The sequence below is a fragment of the Capsicum annuum genome, unplaced genomic scaffold (assembly GCF_002878395.1).
Source record: "Capsicum annuum cultivar UCD-10X-F1 unplaced genomic scaffold, UCD10Xv1.1 ctg1183, whole genome shotgun sequence".
Lineage (NCBI taxonomy): Eukaryota > Viridiplantae > Streptophyta > Magnoliopsida > Solanales > Solanaceae > Capsicum > Capsicum annuum.
In genome coordinates, this window is record NW_025816940.1 from 2,097,254 (window position 1) to 2,117,416 (window position 20,163).

Here is a 20,163-nt window from a genome sequence, read left to right on the forward strand (position 1 = left end):
ACAGATAACTCGTTTGTTGCAACAGATGACCCATCTGTTTGATTCATGTTACGGGCACTATATAGAACCATAAAAATGAATTCAAATATGAGTCTTCCATTGCAACAGATGACTCATCTGTCACAACAGATAAGTGATCTGTTTAAACAAATGACTCTTATGTTGGATTCGTGAACGAGTTCTATCCATTGTTGAAAAAACAGCAGTAGCAGTGTACCCAGATGACGAATTCAACTAAAGATCATAACTTTACTTACCAAAGTCACCTATGAAGTAATGCCAAAGTGATGTACGAAATAAAATTTGACCTAAAAAATTATTCAAGTAGCAGCAGTAGCAGTAAAAACAACAACAATGGTCGACGAGAAAAAGATAAGATGATAATGAAGTACAAAAAAATGATAATGAAGCAGATGATGATGAATAAAGCAATAGCAACAATGAACAACAAAAATCATGAAGAGAGAGAAAACAACAACAGATGAGAAGAGAGATAAACGCGCCCTTTTCCTTTCCGTTTTCTGTTATATTAACGAACATTTGGATCAAAGTATAAATTTTAAAACTTGTGGGCTATTTTCAAACTTTCTCAACTTTCTTAATCCATAATAAAATAATTGTCACCTTAACTCAATTATTAAGACTTGAGTCACCTACACCTCATTTTCAAACTCTATTGTCACTTTTAACTAAATACCCCGACTATTTTTCTCCAAAAATTCTTTTTTGAAAAGTTATTTTTGATAAACGTGCTTCTCAAAATAAACAGATTTTGATAGCTTAGCCAAACAAGATCTATGCCTCAGTTCTAAACAAGTTGAGGGCGGGATATATGAATGGTCATATTTTCATTTAAGCTCTTTACATAGCATAATCACACTAAACAAAGTAAAAGTGAAAAATATGTTATATATATGTGATCGCTTATTTTATTTTCTAAAAGCGTGCCCAAATACTTCAACACTCTCAAATAAGCATTTTTGGCTTCCCAAAATCTTGACCAAATAGGCTATAAAAATTGGACATTGCAATGATTCAAACTGTAGTTGTTTTTATATATATTACTTCAGCTTCTCCAAGTTGGTGCAAGTACTTGAGTATTGTAGGATATCTTACTTCATGCCAATGATCATTATGGTTTCTGTGTGCCCTGTGTTTTAAAAGGAACTTTGATGAAACTTGCATATAGACTATAATTGCTTCATGTATGTTACAGCCTACGTTGATATCCTCCTCAAAATATGTCGCATTTTCCAATCCGATAGAACCTTTTTATCCGCATCTTGCTCTTGGGAAGTCATGGGATATTGTATGTTTTTCTTTGCTATGCATCTATGATCTTTCACAGCATATTCTTTTTTTTGGTAAGATACTTTTTTGTACTTTATTAACCTATGTTACATGGGGTTAAGTATCAATATTGATGTAGTCGCGTGTCTAGATGATTGATCTATAAATTCCTTAAATTGGGAAACATGTTTAATTGTTAACAATGCTATCTAGTGGTTGTATCAAATCGTGCAATTAACTCATAGCTTTCTCCTAGATGACTATTACTTGGACAAGTGGTTACAACATTGATGAGGCTGTTCTATTTGTTGAATGGGGTTGGAAGGACCAGCCTCACCAACGCTCTCCAGCAGGAACACTGACATTTCACCGGAACAGCATGTGTGGTATGAGGAATTTTATTTAATAACTGTGTTGATCAGTGATAACAAATTCATGCTAGACCTAGGGCAATTCTTAAAGCTTGAAGTGTGGACACTGTCATTAGAGATGTTCTGTTGGTATAGGCGTATCTCCCAGAATTCAAAAGAAACAACAAAGATTCAATGAGAGAGAAAACCCAACAGTTCTATATAAACATTATGTATTCTTTTTGCATTTACTTACTGAATAATGTTATGAACGTGTTTGTAGGACCACCTGCTAGAACTGTGGGCTGGCACTATCCTGGATTCATACATACAAGTTTCTTGAAGGATTTGTGGCCAAATATGATGTAAGTTTTTCTGGTGGTCCATTTTTCTAGCTGCAAGTTACTTTGTCATTGACATGTACCCTTTTTGAGCTCTTGTTTGTGAAATTTCAGGCACACATACAGATTGGGTCACATGTTAATGGTTCAGTTGTTTGGAGCAAGCAGTATACATTTAAATCTCCTCCTTTTCCTGGACAAGAGTCACTGCAACGCGTTGTAATATTTGTACTTGGGGAACGTAATCAACTCATGTAATCTGTTCTTCACCACCATATAAATCCTTTTTCTTTTTAATCTGTCTGTATAAACCTTGAAGAATGTGGTTTTTCCATATATAAACAGAAAACATGACACATAAATAATCATCACGGTGAGTTTCCTGTAATGGAGAACTTCAAAAAACAGGACATATAGCTGCACCATATGATGTACCATTAAAATTATAATAGAAAAGACCAGAAATACCTTTCATAAAAATTCTCGTAGAATCGAGAATGAAGTTTTCATTCTGTACATGCCAGATCATGAATTAGTAACTGCTTCCAATTTCCAAAAAAATACCCTTCAATTACTGAAATTGGTTAAAAAATATGCTCTGTTAACCTATTGGACTAGAAATGCCAAGTATTGAAATTGGTTCAAAAATATTCTTTCATCCACCTTTATGGATCACGAATACCCTTGCAACTAACAATTTTTTAAATCGTAATTAAAAATTCAGAAAAGGGTCTGAAATATTCTTCAAGTATTTAAATTGGTTCAAAAATACCCTCCGTTAATCTATTGGGTCAGAAATACCCCTCCATCCACCTCTATGGCTCAAAAATACTCTTGCAATAAACGATCTTTTAAATTATAATAAAATTTTTTATTAAATGCGTCACAATTTTCTATTGGTCGAAACTAAATTAATTAAAATATTATGCCTAACTCAGACTAAAAAACTTACCAGATCCAAATCCTACCAAATTAATCATAATTTTGATCGGTGAATGGTGTGAAGTGTGTGGCGTGAAGTGGTCTCGCGTGGTGAATACACTTGTCAGTGGTGGCAAGACAAATTGATGTATATAAATAAAAATAGTGACAACTATTTAGGAAAGAATGTTGTATTATTTTATACAAACTAAATGTGTCGCGTAAAATGAAATGAAGGAAGTAACAACATAGTGTTGCCTAAGACGTGGCATAACCAAGATATCTCAATTAGTTTTGCTAGCTAAGACAGAGAAATATACATAACAAAGAAATACCAAACTAACATTATAATTAGGGGATAGGATTCTTCACAACGTTACTGGCAGATTCTAAGTCAACAAAGTTCCTGCATTTGATAGCAAAAATTACTCGTACTATCAGGTAGTTTTAGTTGGGGTAAATTTTGTACGGTTTGGATCGGGTAGTTTGAGTTGGGTTCAGATTAGATTTAACATTAATTTAGTTTCAACTAATAGAAAACTGTCACGTATTTAATAAAATTTTTAATTATGATTTTAAAAAATCATTAGCTGCAAGGGTATTTTTGAGCCATAAAGCTGCACATAGGCGTATTTTTGGGCTAATAGGTTAACGAAGGATATTTTTTAACCAATTTCAATACTTGAAGGGTATTTCTGACCATTTTTAAAATTTTTAATTATGATTTTAAAAAATCGTTAGTTGCAAGAGTATTTTTGAGGCATAAAGGTGGATGGAGGGGTATTGTTTAACCAATTTTAATACTTGAAGAGTATTTCTTGTCCAATAGATTAACAGAGGATATTTTTTAACCAATTTCAATACTTGAAGGGTATTTTCAACCTTTTTCCAAAATTATAATTAATGTACCATCAAAAACTTGAAAAGCTAGGTTACTCTGAGAAATAAATTGATCTTATAAAACAAAAGAGAAAAGAAAGGTATAAAAGAGAAAATGAAGAGGAACAAACGGAGGTGCAAAATTCATATTGATGCGACTTATGCTGCATGAGTAAATTTAAGAGTTTGTGATACAAGATTTGATTAAGTTATAATTTAGACTTGCATGAGATCTAGCTGAAGTTACCTCAGAGTTAATAACTTTCATTCTCTTATACAAGATGTCACACCCCATTTTACCAAAAGATATGAATTTAAGTTTGAAAGGATTTTTATTATTTAAAGTGATAAAAATGAAAATTTGTTTCGAAAAGAACTTTTAACAATTAAATTCAGAGTCGTCACGTGGCAAAATTTGATGTGTCGAGTCACCTTTGGAAAATCTTATTCAAAATGATTTTGACTCTTCAAAATTGATTTGCGAACAGAAATTCCGATTAATGAATTCTGGTGACAGAGGGGAAGGTATTAGGCACCCCTTGATCCCGTGGTTTGACCACGGTCGCTTGGTGAAGTGTATTGGCTAATAAGACACTATGAACATATAAACCCACAAAAACACATAAAAGAAGCAACCAAACACATCAAACAAAATCCAAAATCCAAAATAATAACGTCCAGTCCAATTATGCAGTCCAAAAAAGAAAAATGCGAAAAATATAAATCCTATTCTAAACTAGTGCTAAACTAAGCTCCACTTGACGCCTCAGGCCTTCGTCACGAACATCTTCCATTCAACAAAAACACTTATTCCTAAATTTTGCCTACCCAAACTTATATTTGTCTATCCGTTTCAACATATTATAATTCTCTCACGTTCGATATCATCCATACAACAAGATTAATCGACATTCAATTTTATATATCAATTACCAACATCCGACCCCAAATTACATTTTAAACATAAATCTTCCACGATGCAATTACCCATGTCTTAACACTAAAACTCATATCACAATCAATTGTTCGACATCAAACCATCAAGAAATCACACAACCATAATCAACGAGAACATAATCATAGCCAATTCAACAAATCAAGACAAAGAAAATAGAACAGGTTAAGGGAATGGACATCAATGAAACTTGTTTTCATCGATAATAAAAAAATCCGAAATCGAAATCCTCGAACAGGTACCAAAATCTCAACTTCGAATTCACGAATTAAATAAAATCAGTTCAGTGAATTAAATAAAATCAGTTCAAACCGCGACGACCCGAACCTATATTCGAACGGACGTCAAAACATATGCGTGAATACCCAAAACAAAACTTACAAAGAAAGGATCCAAAAATTATGTGCAATTTTCGATGAACCCCCTGCCAGAATTAACCTGAGAACGACCCGATCAACCAGTTCCAATGAATTTTAGTGTGCCTCGACGTTTTCCGATGACACGATCGTTGGAGCAGTAATCAGACATGATCTTTTATCTCCCCTTCGATTTGCTCATCCTCTAGCTCGATTCTTTCTTCCCGAACCCCCGATCTCGATATCTTCCTTCTCTCCTTGTGTTACTGTATACATTAATCTCTGGTGAGATGTAATTTTCCAATGATGTGGGAGCTTTTGCTCTCTATATGTGTATGCGTAGTGTCGATGGTGTGTGAACGAAGAAGATTTATGTGTGTGTTGTGTGCGAAGAAGAAGAAAAAGAAAAGAAAGGTGAGTCCCCCCTTCCACTGCATATGCATTGTGTGTGTATATATTTTTTAATGGTGAGGATGAATCCGGTCTCAATTGTGAGTGTAATTTGTGTCTGTAAATATTTTTATGAGAGAGGTGCTGCATGTAGAGGTTATCTGATAGTGATGATAGAGGAATCCCACCTTTTCCTTTATTGGTGGTGTCTATATATGGAAAAAAATAGCCAGAAGAAAAAAAAAGAGTAAAACAATATAGGGGGCATTTGGGTGGGGGTGGAGTAGGGGTAGTGATGTGTCCTAATTTTATGGGAAGAGATTGTTAATTTATTATTAAAAGAATTTTGAGGATTAGGTTGGTTTGGGATTTGTTACCTTTTTGTATTTTTATGAAAAAAAATTATAGAATGGGGTTGGGGTGCGTAGTAAGATGAAGTAAACGGTAAAAATCAATTTTTGGAGGGACAAAATCACGTGTCTACATCATGCCCCTTTGGGTGTAAATACAAGGTGTTTTCATATAAAAATGTAGACAACGAGACAAAATTTTATCCTGGTAATTATTTAAAAGGAGGGGACAGAAGGAAAAAGGGCCACCGAGTCTACATCAGGACATCCTATCTACACAAGCTATGAAGGGAACCAATCACAGATACCTCCAATGGAATGAGAAAAACTAGACCAATTTGGAGAGTCGAGTGAGGTCCCGTTGAGGTTTCGGTTTGTGACTCTGTCATTACATCAAAATAAAAATTAAAAGTTAAAACATAAATGAAATTACAAAAATCTTATCCATGCAACTTCTTTTAGACTCTTCACTTAAGTTTCATCACCCTATTCTTCAGGCGGGCTACTGACTTTTAATTTCATCACCCTGTTCTTCAAGCAGCCCCTGACTTGTAATTTCTTTAACTTGTTGCTTGACTTTCAATTACTTCACCTTGTTGCTTGACTTTCCATCTCTTACCCTTGTTACTTGACTTTTAATTTCATCACTCTGTTCTTCAGGCGAGCTCTCGACTTTCAATTTCATCACCCTATTATTCAGGCAGGATCCTGACTTGCAACTTCATCACCCTGTTCTTCAGGCGCGCTCCTGACTTTCAATTTCATCACTCTGCTCTTCAGGCGGGCTCCTAACTTTCAGTTTCATCACCCTGTTCTTCAGGAAGGCTCCTGACTTGCAACTTCATCACCATATTTTTCAGGCGGGCTCCTGACTTTCAATTTCATCACTCTGTTCTTCAGGCGGACTCCTGACTTGCTATTTCATCACCCTGTTCTTCAGGCAGACTCCTGACTTTCTATTTCATCACCCTGTTCTTCAGGCAGGCTCCTGACTTTTAATTTCATCACTCGATTCTTCATGTGGGCTCCTGACTTTCAATTTCGTCAACTTTCAATTTCATCAGGATTTTCAATTTCATCACCCTGTTCTCCAGGTGGGCTCCTGAAATCACATCAAAACTAGAAAGAAAATTATCCCAAACAAATGTTATGATAGAAATCTCACTTTTCAAAATAAAGTCTTATTTTCAAGAGGAACCTAAACGATGCTTTCAATAACATGAATTAAAATTTCCCCCCAGTTTAACATCAGAGGACTTTTGCGACAGTTACATCATCACTACTTGAAAAATCCGAACAAAGAAATGCATCTTATATAGGTTAATTGGAATGATTTTACTAGAAAGTGTATTTTCTAGGAGTCAAAGGGAATGAATGACTCGACTAAGAAGTACATTTTCTAGGAATTAAGGGGAATGACTCAACTAAAGGGTACATCTCATAGGAATAAAGGGGAATGACTTGACTAAAAGGTACGCCTATAGGAATCAAAGAAAATGAGTCGACTAAAAGGTACATCTTATAGGAATCACGAGGAATAACTCGACTAAAAGGTCCGTCTTATAGAAATCAAAGGAAATAACTTGACTAAAAGGTACATCTTATAGGAATCAAGGGGAATGACTCGACTAAAAGGTACGTCTTATAGGAAACAAGGGAAATGACTCGACTAAAAGTTACGTCTTATAGGAATCAAGGGGAATGACATGACTAAAAGGTACGTCTTATTAGAATCAAGGGGAATAACTCGACTATAGGAATCAAGGGGAATAACTCGAATACAAGGTACGTCTTATAGGAATAATGGGGAATGACTCGACTAAAAATACGTCTTATAGGAATTGAGTGGATTGACTCAACTAAAAAATACGTCTTATAGGAATCAAGGGGAATGACTCGACTACAAGGTACGTCTTATAGGAATCAAGGAGAATGGCTCGACTAAAAGGTACATCTTATAGGAATCAAGGGAAATAACTCGACTAAAAGGTACATCTTATAGGAATCAAGGGGAATGACTCAACTAAAAGGTATGTCATATAGGAATCAAGGGTAATGATTCGACAAAAAGGTACATCTTATAGGAATCAAGGGGAATGAATCAAATAAAAGGTACATCTTGTAGGAATCAAGGGAATGACCTGACTAGAAGGTATGTCTTCTAGGAGTCAAGAGGAATGACTTGACCAAAAGTTGCATCTTCTAAGTGTCAAGGGGAATGACTCGACTAGAAGGTACATCTTCTAGGAGTCAAGGTTCAATTTAAGAAGTGTATCACCTAGCAAATGAAAACTGAAATCCCTGGACAAGAAAGTGTGTCTCCGAGGAATATAGGATGATGATTTTTTACCATGATTTGATTATCTAACCTGTGTAGCAACATTTCTTCTTACATTTGTAAAAGTGATGCATTGCATCCCTTGATATTTATGCTCTGAAATCCTTGCTTTGAAGGTAATATGTTTCCTGTTTCATCCAAAAAAACTTGTGAGTCTAAAACATGGTGGCTAGTTTGTGGCTTTAGCTTTCACGACGATCGTTTTTGTCCTCGTCACATTAACTTTGTTTCCAACCATTAGTATATGTCATTGATTTGCTGCAGCATTGATCTAAACTCAGATTATTAAGAGTGATTCTAAAACAAATATAGTATCTCTGCTTTGCTATGTTTCTCAAATAAACCCTTTGAACCTTGGTATTTCCATGAGTTCCCAGACTTATCTGTTGATAAAATTTTCTGCATGCCTTATTTCGGCTCACAATCATGTCTCTTTCATGTGTTAGTCTTTTGTCTTGTTTTATGCAATTGAAGAAGCTGGTAGCAATTTTGAAATCTTTTCTCACTTGTTTTGACATGGATTTGACTCAAAGACAAGAGAAAAATAAATGACAATGATTTTTTATTTGGATAACTGACTCAAGAAAATAAAATAAAAATAAAGAAAAGAAAATAAAAGATAATGAATGTCCCTATTTGAAACAAAGAGCGAAAAATTTATCTAAAAATGGCAGTCAACTCTAATGATTATGCCATGCATTTTGGATTAAGCTGCCTGATCTTTCCATCCAAACTTTCACCAATTATTCTTAAGTTAATGGCCCTGAAACTGAGTTACTTCCTTGGGTCAATTGTATTCAGAGACCTCATTCGGCTAGTGGCGCCTTGAAGGGTTTTTACCAATAAGCCTCTGTCATTTTCTTTCTCTCAGTTCACCATTTTCCTATGGTCTCCATAAGGATTTTCACTAATGAGACTCTGTCATTTTCATTTCTCTCATCTCACGATCGTCTTATAGTGCTCGTAAAGGTTTTCACTAATAAGACTCTCATTTTTATCTCTCTCAACTTAAAATTGCCTTATGGTTCCCATGAGGATTTTCACTAATAAGAATTTCTCATTTTTATTTCTTTATTGATTCGTTATGCTGAGGAAAATAAGTAGTTCCCAAATGCATCATCATATGCATTGCATGCTTAGCCTTAACATCCTTAAAGATTGATTTGAAGGTCTTTCTTTGGTTGTAACTCATCTTTTGAATAAGGTTAGAAAGAAAGGATGACATGAGGCTCGAACGACACTTAAAGTGGGGTAGGACTTACAACTTTTGGAATCAACTCAAACAATGAGGATTAACTCATGCCCCAGTTTCTTTTGGCTGGGTGATTCTAAATTGTTTATTTGGTTGGATGAGCTTGGAGTAGGGCAGCCTACGTATCTCACACCCGAAAGAGGAGAATCAGGTCACGCGTAGTTCCAGTAGCTTGTTCTTTCTTTTGATCTAATTTTTTTCTCTTTTATTGACTCTTTTTTTCTTTTGGGACCTTTCTGACTCTATTTTTCTTGACACTCTTTTCTTTTCTTTCTTTTGACACATATTTTTTCTTTTTTTTTTTTTGAAATTTTTTGACTCTATATTTTTGCTCAACACTTATCTTTTGATCTTTGTTTACTTTATCTTGATTCCAAAAGAAGAGTATGAAAGAAAATAGAACTAAAGCTCAAATGGGGTAAATAAAGGATGAAATAATGTTTGGATAGCAGAATAAAATGCCTTCGTCATATCAATCCTTAAAAATGCAAGTACATGTCATGCAAAATGACAGTGAAAGATCAAGATTATTTGTGACATTTTTACAACACTAACTTTAACTGAGCTTGTGTGTCGCTACTTCTTCTGAAAATTCCACCTTTGTTGTACATTCCTCACATCGAATGATTAGTGCTTTCGTGGAGCTGATTTTCTTTCTCTTCCTTTTGATATAGGATCACACATCTACTATTAACCTAATTAAAACATGTCTTTCAATTGATGACCAAGTTATTCTTATGATTCTCAAAATAATTGCCTTAGTTTTCATATAAGGCTTCAACTTGTCACCAAATGTCTCAACACTCTACCTATTTTCTTAGATTATTTTTTCTAACTTTAGCCCTCTAATAAAATGTTTCATGGTTAAATCGAATTTTAAGATCTAGCTGAAAATTCCGCTGGCATGTCATATCACTAGAATCAACATAAAATGTACTATATAGAGAAAACAAACAAACAACACATATTTAAAACACAAAGGGAAAGTGACACTTCATTTAGTTGAAATAAAAGATAGAAAGGTTTGAACATAAATGACAAAGGGACAAAACAAGATAGATCCCGAACTATAATCCTGAAATAATTCAAATAACAGAAAGGAAAACAAAACAGACTACCAAGCATCCATCCTATCAGGGAGAAGAGTGACTTTCTAATTGTTGAGTTTGACATCTTAGCCACTGGTTTGCATATCAGCATGACTAGAGCTTTCCTCACTGTCAATTTTCTGCACCATAATTGATCTATCTTGAATCATCTTTTCAATTTCTCTTTTCAAATCTCAAAAATCTTCAATATTATGACCCTGAGCATCAGAATGATACGTACATCATACATTAGGATCAAAATTTCTTGAACACGGATTAAAAGTGTACCCAAGGAGAGGAGTGATAATGCCCCACTGTACCAATCTCTAAAATAAACTGGTATATGACTCTCCAATTGGTGTGAAGCTATCTCTGAACTTCTGCCTCATTTCATTGTTTGGCTTGGATCAAAAATCAGGCCTAGAAAGGCTTTGATATATTTGTGGAGTTAAAGAATAACTCTGAGGAGTTGGTATGTTCCATTGTGGGTAAGATGGGGGTTGAACATGTGGTTATGCATTAACACTGGATATAGAGGTAGGGGAATAGAGTATAGTGGATTTTGGGAGTGATTATGTGGAGGTTGGACATGAACTTGGGATTGAGCTTGAGAGAGACAACAACGTGGTCTTCTTGACCGTGACCGTTGTGCAACTACAATAGCAGGTGCATCTTCCTTATTCTTTTTCTTCCAAACACTTCCTAAACCTTTTTGAATTGCTTGAGTAGTCGCTTTTAATGTTGAAAAACTCATAATACGACTGGTTTTAATTCTATTATCTATCATCTCTCCCATTTTGAGGACCTCAATAAATGGCTTGCCTAATGCAGGTAACAAGTATTGATAATATGTTTCATCCTGTGCTTGAATAAACACCTCCACTATCTTTTTTCCTTTCATTGGTGATTTCACCCTAACAGCTTGTTCACGCCATCTAATCGCATACTCCCTGAAACTCAGTATTCTTCTTCTTCATGCTGGTTAGAGATTTTTCGTCAGGGATCAATTCCACATTATATTGAAATTGTTGTGCAATTTCATTATCTAAATCATCCTAACTATTCCATCTATCAATATCCTGATCAACAAACCACTCTGATGCTAGGCCCGAAAGACTCTCACTAAAGTAAGCCATAAATAGTTCTTCTTTGCCTCCAGCACCTCTTAATTGGTTACAATAACTTCTCAAATGCACTACCGAATCCCCGTGTCCATCATACTTCTCAAGCTTTGGCATCTTAAAGCCAAAGGGAAGGTTGACACCTGGAAACATGCATAGGTCCTTTTGTAATCCCCAATTCCTTTCAAGTTCTTCATAGCTAGTTCAAAACTTCTCAATTTTCTGGTTATTTCCTATGGTTCTTTTATCATAACAGGCTTATCAGTGTTAAGAGAAAATTCAGGCGAGTGAATGTAGCCATAAGGATTAGACAACTTAATTGTGGGATCAATAGCATGATGCTGATCAATAGAAATATTCAATATAGACTCTCTCACATAGTAGGAAGGCACAACCGGTGGATAAACCTTAAAAGTAGGAGCTTCAGGTGGGGGAAGGAGTGCTGCAAAAACACGAATAGTAGGTAGAGCCGAGCATGTGGTAGTCTTGTGTTGAGAATTAAGGAAATGAATATTAGAAGTATTTGGATAGTGTTTCCCTAGAGTGGATCCTGATGCATGTTGAGGCGTGTCAACAAAAATAGGAAACTGTGCATGTGATACTGGAGGCAAGTTAGAAAGATATTCTAGATTATCAGTGAGAAATGGAGGGGGCGGTAACCCATTAGTCCAATCTCGATGCATTTCTATCATTTCCTGCCTTAATTTCCGAATCTCTTTATTAGCTCTTAAATTCTCATTCCCTGAACTCTCTATTTGATTAGTGACAACAACCTCGGTATTCTTGTTGGCCATAACTTTCTCCTCAACTTGTGCAATATGGAGGACCAGCTAAAATTCCGCAAACCGACCACCTTAAACTAACTGAACAAAAGATAACAAATGTGTTAGAGTTCAACATTTCCTCAAAACTTTTTTTTTCTTTGGAAAAGATCACTAAACCCTAGAAGGACGCTTACGTATCTCAACCCCGAAAGGGGAGAATCAGGTGCACGTAGTTCGTGAAGTCTTGCCAAAATGGCCAATTAAACTTTTTTCCCTTGAAACTTTAAAAAGAAAAGAAAATAATAAATTGTCAAAAGAATTGACGAAATTTTTTTGCATTTTTCAGGTTTAAACTCCCTAAACAAAATGAAGTCTATGATTATTAAAGAAAAATCTTTTTGAGGTTTTCGATTTGAATTTTATATGAAAATGAAACTTGAAACTATTAAAGTAAAGTCTTTTTGTAGTTTTATTTTAAAGATGCATATGAAACACATACTCTAAATGAAGAGTGAAGAAAATCTTTTTGAATTTTTTCAGATACCTATTCAAAAAAAATAAAATCTATGATTACCAAAGTAAAAATCTTTATGGGTTTTCAATTTTGAATTTTATACGAAAATGAAACTTGAAACCAATAAAGGAAAATCTTTTTGTAGTTTTCTTTTAAAGATGTATATGACACCTACTCTAAGAAAGAGTGAAGAAAATCTTTTTAAATTTTCAAATAAAATCCCCAAACCCGTAATAGTTTGCCTACGTATCTCACTCCCGAGAGAGGAGAATTAGGGGTACATAGTTCGTCCATATTGGACAATTAAGGATTAAAGAACCGACTGAACCCTAACTTAAGAGACACGACTAAAGACAGACGATGAAAAACGTCAATAAAATCTTTTTGAGGTTTTTAGTTAGACATTTCACTTAAAACTGACGCCAACAACTATGAAAGAAAAATCTTTTTTGGTATTTCCGTTATATGAAATGTACAAACTTCTACCATATTTTTTGAATTTTTCTTTTATAACAAGCTCCTATTGAAAAAATATTTTGGAGTTTTCAAATTGTAAATGCTTACTAATGAAACAAGAGGAAAATCTTTTTGATGTTTTTTGTTTTTTGACAAATAAGTGCAAAAGGTCAAAAATCTTTTTGGAATTTTTGTTCTTTTGAGAAAATAAATGCAAAAGGTTTAAAAAATCTTTTTCGAATTTTTGGGTTGTGAAGAACAAAAGACATAAAGAACTCTAAAAATAAACTACGAAACTCTTTTTTGACTCACTTTTTTTTTTTTTTTTCATTGCCTACACACTTTATTTCAAACACATGCTTTTCCCCCAAATCAGTCCGTCAAATGACCACGTTACCCTCAGAGATGCAACATTTAGCACGTAGGGATGCTTTAGATGTGACTCTCCTACAAAGGACCAAGTGGTCCCGCTAGGTATCAATATGATGCACATAAGTATGACCTAAAGGCTGACCTCCTAGGGTTCACTAACAAGGCTATTTGGGGGAGCATATGGTCGATAGTGGTTGCTTTACTTTTCACCAACTCCATACAACCGACGGCTTCTCCTCCTAAAATAAGAGTGACTCAACTAGAGTTAGTGTACACGATGTGTACTCCGAGACTTGTTGCAGAAAGAATGACTCGGGTTATGTACATGATGCTAGATATAAAACGGTAACACATAAGATAAAAACTATAAACATATAGCACGTAGGCACTAAACAAATATAAAACAATAACACAAACACTAACACAAACAAATGTCTATACACCCATAATGTTAAATTAAGCCGATACAACTCCAAAAATAAGCTCGAATTCTAAAAAATCTCGAGCAGAGTCGCCAGAGCTGTCACACCCCATTTTTACCAAAAGATATGGATTTAAGTTTGAAAGAGTTTTTATTATTTAAAGTGATAAAAATGAAGATTTGTTTTGAAAGGGACTTTTAACAATTAAATTCAAAGTCGCCACTTGGTTAAATCCGACGTGCCAAGTCACCTTTGGAAAATCCTATTCAAAATGATTTTGACTCTTTAAAACTGGTTTGTGAATAGATATTCAAGTTAAGGAATTCTGTTAACCGAGAGAAAGGTGTTAGACACCCCTCAATCCCGTGATTCGACCACGGTCGCTTGGTTAAGTGTATCGGCTAATAAGAAACTATGAATATATAAACCCACAAAAACACATAAAAGAAGCAACCAAACACATCAAACAAAATCCAAAACCCAAAATAATAACGTCTAGTCCAAAATAGAAAAATGCAAAAAATATAAATCCTATTCCAAAACTAGTCCTAAACTAAGCTCCACCCGACGCCTTGGGCCTTCGTCACGAACATCTTCCAGGTACAAAATACTTTGGGGTATTCCTCGGTAAATAAACACAAATACCTTGGGGTATTCCCCGACCAAATGATATATTTGATTAAGCACGCTAAACTAGAAAACATTCAACACACATTCCACATTCCAACATTCAACAAAAACACTTATTCCTAAATTTTACCTACCTGAATTTATATTTGCCTATCCGTTTCAACATATCATAATTCTATCATGTTCGATATCATCCATACAACAAGATTAATCGATATTCAATTTTGTATATTCCCAATATCGATTCCAAATTACATTTTAAACATATATCTTCCACGATACAATTACCCATGTCTTAACACTAAAACTTATATCACAATCAATTGTTCAACATCAAACCATCATGACATCACGCAACCATAATCAATAAGAACATAATCATAGCCAATTCAACAAATCAAGATAAAGAAAAGAGAATGAGTTAAGGAAATGGACCTCAATGAAACATGTTTTCAAAGATAACAAAGAAATCCAAAACCAAAATCCTCGAACGAGTCCCAAAATCTTGACTCCGAATTTACGAATTGAATAAAATCATTTTAAATCGCGATGACCTGAACCTATATTCGAACGGAAGTAAAAAAATACATGTGAATAACCAAAACAAAACTTGCGAAGAAAGGATCTGGAAATTGTGCAATTTTCGGCGAACCCTCTGCCAGAATTAACCCGAGAATGACCCGATCAACCAGTTCCAGCGAATTTTAGTATGGCTCGTTGTTTTCTAATGAAACGATCGCCGGAGCAATAATCAGATGATCCTTTATCTCCCCTTCGATTTGCTCATCCTTTAGCTCGACTCATTCTCGCTGACCCTCTAATCTCGATCTCTTCCTTCTCTCCCCATGTTACTGTATGCGTTAATCTCTGGTGAGATGCAATTTTCCACTGAGGCAGGAGATTTTGCTTTTTGTACGTTTATGTGTAGTGTCGATGGTGTGTGAATGGAGAAGATTTATGTGTGTGTTGTGTGCAAAGAGGAAGAAAAAGAAAAGGAAGGTGAGTCCCCCCTTCTACTGCATATGCACTGTGTATGTATATATTTTTTAATGGTGAGGATGGATCCGGTATCAATTGTGAGTGTAATTGGTGTCTGTATATGTTTTCATGAGATAGGTGCTGCATGTAGAGGTTATCTGATGGTTATGATGGAGGAATCCCCCTTTTCCTTTACTGGCGGTGTCTATATATGGAAAAAAATGGCCTGAAGAAAAAAAAATGTGTAAAACAATATAGGGGGCATGTGGGTGAGGGTGGGGTAGGGGTAGTAGTGAGGTGTCCTAATTTTATGGGATGGGGTTGTTAATTTGTTATTAAAAGAATTTTGAGGATTAAGTTAGTTAGGGATTTGTTATCTTTTTGTATTTTTATGAAAAAAAAATTACAGAATGGGGTTGAGGTGCATGGTAAGACTAAGTAAACTATGAAAATCAATTTTTGGAGGGATAAAATAACGTGTCTACACAGGATTCTTCAATTATATTTTAATTCTTGCATTAGCATCTAAGTTAATTGCGAAGCTTCCTTGTTCTTAAGTTATGATCATTCAACTATAGTGTAAACATTATGATTATCCAACTGTAGTGTAAGCCTTTAAAATCTTTTGTGCCTACTTAATTCTTAACATCTTGTTAGTTCTGCATATTCTTCCAGCAAGAGCATAATAGTTCAAATGAGTATGCTAATTATCAGCCTGACTCACTTATGAAAACTGACACCATTACTAAGGATCTGGGTAACATTGATCTAGTTTTCCTTATGGAGATCTACCCTATGCAAATGGCTATATCTCACAATGGGACCAATTTACAGCACAGGTGGAACCGATAACATCTAAAGTACGTTCATGATTGCAAAGTCTGTTCATCATCAAGAATGCCTTAATGACTGTGGATTGCCAGCTTTTAATTATTTGATAATGCATTTCACATATTTCTTTCTTTCCGTATTTTTCTAACTGTGCATAGAGAATTTGTTGTGCAGTGGTAATCATAAAAGAACTTGGGAGAATAATGGATTAATATACAATGGTCGTGACTCAGGTGGAGAATGTGGTGTACCGGCTGAAACATTATACTATGTTCCGGCAGAAAACAGAGCTAAGTTCTGCTATGTGATTCATGTACTTTATTATAGTAAAGTATGACAACAAAAAAATACACACATATATATGTCAACTGCAATGGATGATGATGTGTAAATATTATAAGACCATTGGAGATAAGTAAAATACTGGCTAAGCACTTTGCAATGATGCTTCAATACAGTCACCATGGCGATAAGGCGTTTTACCACTCCCCTGGGTTCTGTCTTGAAAAGGGTGGCTTTGAACAACAAATGCAACTCATATTTTTTTTTGTAAAAGAAATGGTTTGAATGAATATTTTGTGATTTAGAATTGAACTTAAGAAATGTATACTACATCATCTGCATGTACTGCTACAGTGCTAACAAATCTCTGCAATAGTCGTTAAATTTCAAAAGACGAAAAAAATCACAGGTGGTCCTTCATTTTCCATCTTTTGGTGATATTTCTTCCAACTTCAGATGTCAAGTGCAATAAGTGGCATATCCAAGAGATGTCTTTCTTGCTTAAAGTTATTCACCACATTGTATGTTTCCTTCTTTCCACCTGGTCATATCATACCATCGATGAAGTTTGATCCTCTGTGATGTACGATTTGTCCCCCCAATGAAACAGATCTTATTGTCATTTGCTTTTAATCTATCGCTGGTGAATGAATTAGGAAAAACAAACTTTTCTGCAGCTGGAAAAGCTCTTCTTGGTCTAAGAATTGATTTTAGAAACTTACCTTGACTTTCATGCCTAGAAACAATTTTTTCACTCGCAAATTCATGATATTCATACTTTTGATTTTCTCCAATTTTTACTAAAACATGCACTTCAATTACACTTGTTCTTGAAGATTTGCTGGACACTGGCAAATAATGTTCCCTTTCAAACTTGCTTGTCATCTAACTTTTCAGTATTTCTCTCACTCTAAACTAATTTCTATGCCTCAGTCGCAAGCAAGTTGTGGTCGGCTATATGTATTGTTTTTAATACTGTTAAGGGAAATAAGCAGAAAGGAAATTGTTGGGATGGTTTTGGTGACTGAGATGACAAATGAAACATGTTAGATGAAGCGGTCCACTACACTGAAGTGCAGAGTCAAAGTAACAAGATCAGGACTTGATAAAATCATGATGATGAATCATGTGAGAAAGAAGAAGTGCTAATTGAGTAAGAAATGGTGATTGAGTAAAACACTAGAAGATAAGATAAAGAAAGAGTTTCACTCGAGTAAGGAGTTTGAGTTGAAAGAGGACTCTAAATAAACAACAAACTCTGATTGAGTTGAAGAGTTCAAGAGAATATAGAAGACTAACAACTTTGAAGGAAACGTTGAAGAGTTGTTATATATCGAGGGAGTAACTCATTTCGTTACTCACGCACTTACAAAGATAGCAACATATCAACAAATTATCTGAGAAGTTCCAAAGCTTAAGGCAGTCAAAGCTGAACCTATCCCTACTACGTAGAGTTAAGGAGTCTTAGACTTTATGTATTAGATTGGTTCTCGAGTTGTATTGTTGTCTAGTCTCAGTGAAGTATAAACTGAGTTAGGAGCTTTGTCTTCAAGTTGGGAAACTCGATGACTTGGGAACACTCACCTTAGGAAGGTTCGTGTTTTGCAGAAATAGGAGTTAAGGTTTAATTCCTAGTTTACAAGAGTCTTGTAATTTGTTGATTATTAAGGCTCAATTGTTTTAGTGGTGTTGGGGTTAAATCCTGTAGAGGTACAGGCCATGTTTTTTTACACCTCTTTCACCGGGTGTTTTTCACGTAAACATCATTGTGCAATTTACTTACTGTTTGGTAGGATAGGAACACGTTAGTTAAACTGTTCACTAATAGGCAACTGCTTGGCTAAAATAAGTAATCAGTAGGGCACATACTCTAACAAGTGGTATCAGAGTAAAGTCTCTTAAATAAGATTAACACCTAAGAGTAAATCACTATGATGAATTCCGCACCACCTACTGGTCACAGTAAAGGTCAATCTACTACTAGGCCACCTCTCTTTGACGGATCTCATTTCTCTTGGTGGAAAGCTAGGATGGAAATATTCATTCAAGGTAAAGACTATAAACTATGGGACATAATTACTAATGGTCCAACTATCCTAATGAAGCTGGAAGATGGAGAACAAGTCAAAAAAGTAAGAAGTAAATTTACAGCGGATAATTTGGTTACACTAAGGAAAAATGCAAGGGCAAAGAACATCTTAGTGTGTAGACTAGGTCGAGTTGAGTACAACAGAATGCCTACTTGTTCCACTGCTAAGCAAATTTGGGATGCCTTGGTGAATGCACATATGGGCACCACTCAAGTGAGAAAATTTAGAATTGCTCTCCCCTTTACTGAATATAAAGCTTTCAAGATGAAGGAAAATGAATCCCTCTATCAGATGATGTCAAGACTCATTGCCTTAACCAACAAATTAACTTCTTTGGGAAAGGTTATCACTACTGAGGAACAATTTGATAAAGTGTTGAGAGTCTTGCCTAAGTCAAAATGAGACGTCAAGGTTACTGAAATTAGGGAGCCAAAGGATCTAGCTAGTATGACTTTGTATGAGTTAGTGGGTTAACCTGAAGACTTATGAGATGCAAATTCATGAAACCAAGAAGGAAAATGCAACTCCAGAGAAAACCTTGACCCTAAAGGCTTCAGACAGTGCTGGGGAAATGGAATTGATTGAAGAACATATGGCTTTTATAACAAAAAATTTCAACAAAGTCTTCAAAAAGAAGAATGGAACAGGTAGCAAAAGGCGTTCCAATGACAATCCCACGGGGTGTTATAAGTGTGGTAAAACTGATCATCAAGTCAGAGATTGTCTTGCTTAGGAAATTAAATAGAGAAAAGAAAGAGCTGAGAAAGAATTTAAATAAAAGGCTAAGAAAAAAGAGAAGGAAAAGTTTGTTGTAGTGGTTGCTTGGGGATCTGACTTTAAAGAATCAGATAAGGAAGAGGTAGATGAAACCGCTCTCATGATAAATGGAGATTCAGGCATGGATATAACACAACTGAGGTAAGGGTTCCTAAACTTAAAAAGAATTTACATTTGCTTTTCAAAGACACACTTGTTTCTCCGATGAATGCTTTAAAAGATAATTTTCAAGAATTAACCTCTGATAGGGATGAACTATTCAACAGTCTTGCAAGTCTCAAGTTTGACCTTATTGATCTGGAAACTTGCAAAAACATTGTTGAAAAGGAAAACAACACTCCCAAGAAACAATTTAGTCAACTTGATTCTTTAAACTTAAACTTTCAATCTGAGATCTTAAAGCTGACTCTATCTAA

The 20,163-nt window shown here is 35.0% G+C and overlaps 1 pseudogene; it reads left to right on the plus strand.

The window, feature by feature from the left end:
• Positions 1 to 1,204: 1,204 nt before the first annotated feature.
• LOC124890077 overlaps positions 1,205 to 20,163 on the plus strand; it is a 56,526-nt pseudogene continuing 37,567 nt past the window's right edge.